The sequence below is a fragment of the Humulus lupulus genome, chromosome 2 (assembly GCF_963169125.1).
Source record: "Humulus lupulus chromosome 2, drHumLupu1.1, whole genome shotgun sequence".
NCBI lineage: Eukaryota > Viridiplantae > Streptophyta > Magnoliopsida > Rosales > Cannabaceae > Humulus > Humulus lupulus.
The window spans coordinates 40,839,768-40,840,962 of record NC_084794.1 but is presented as its reverse complement, the minus strand read 5'-3'; the positions used below and the strand labels follow the sequence as shown (position 1 = coordinate 40,840,962).

General features: G+C 40.1%; 1 non-coding gene across 1 annotated transcript; it reads left to right on the top strand.

The window, feature by feature from the left end:
* Window positions 1-869: 869 nt before the first annotated feature.
* On the top strand, window positions 870-975 carry LOC133820275 (small nucleolar RNA R71). Its single transcript, XR_009886696.1, has one exon. It is a non-coding gene; the product is annotated as a small nucleolar RNA R71 (small nucleolar RNA).
* The last annotated feature ends 220 nt before the right edge of the window (window positions 976-1,195 follow it).

The window sequence follows — 1,195 nt, the reverse complement described above, 5'->3', positions numbered from 1 at the left end:
TTGATCCTCTATCTTCTTTCCCTTGTCATCCACTATAGGCCTATCGTAATTAGTCCCGCTCCTCAAAGTGACAGCTTGACATTGCTCATTCACCACTGTGGAACTAGGTAGAGCCCCTTGATTACGGTCAGCCATTAGCTTTGCAAGTTGGCCAACTTTTGTTTCTAAGCTCAGAATGGAGGATCTTGCTTCTGTCATAAATTGGCTTAATAAATCAGTAGGTACCTCTTGTTTAGTCACTTGAGGTTGTGGTTGTTGATGTTGTGGCATTTGTGGCCTTTGATTGTCATAAAAGGGTCTTTGATAGCCCATAGGATGGTCTATTTGGAGGATATTGAGACGGATTTGGATGATATTGTTGTTGGTGCCCTTGATTATTACTCCGTGACAAATTTGGGTGGTTCTTGTACGCTGGAGTATAAGTGTTGGAGTATGGGTTGTTATTCGGTTGTCTCGGGTAATTACCAATGGCTTGCACCTTTTCAAGTGGAATATCATCTATTGAATAAGAACTCGTTACTGGACATTGCTGAAAGTGATGAGGGCCTCCACATGTCTCACAAATAATAGGAGCAAGTTTTAGTTGCATCGCCTGAGCAGAAATGTTATTTTATTGCTGCATTTGCTTGGTCAACGAAGCAATTTGAGCAATGAGTATAGCAATAGGACCAACTTCTAGAACTCCCGCCACCTTCTTATTTTCTTGCTTAGTTATCCATTGATAGTTATTCATGGCCATCTACTCCAAAAGCTCATATGCTTCATTAGCACATTTTCTCGTAAATGCTCCACCCGTTGCTACTTCTATTATAGTCATTGTGTCTCCCCTCAGCCCATTGTAAAAAGTGTGCACCAACATCCATTTCACAATACCATGATGTGGGCATTTCTGTAGCAGCTCTTTAAACTTTTCCCAAGCATCATATAATGATTCCCCCTCAAATTGACAGAAATTATTTATTTCACCTTTAATCTGGGCTGCTTTAGCAGAAGGAAAATACTTAGCGAGGAATTTTTGGTCAAGGTCCTCCCATGTAAAAATGGAGTTGGCTTGCAGTGAAATCAACCAACTTTTAGCTCTATCCCTTAAAGAGAATGGAAATAGTCTTAATCGAATTGCATCATTACTTACCCCATTCATTTTAAAAGTAACACATAGCTCCAAAAAGTTTGTAATATGGAGGTTCGGATCCTC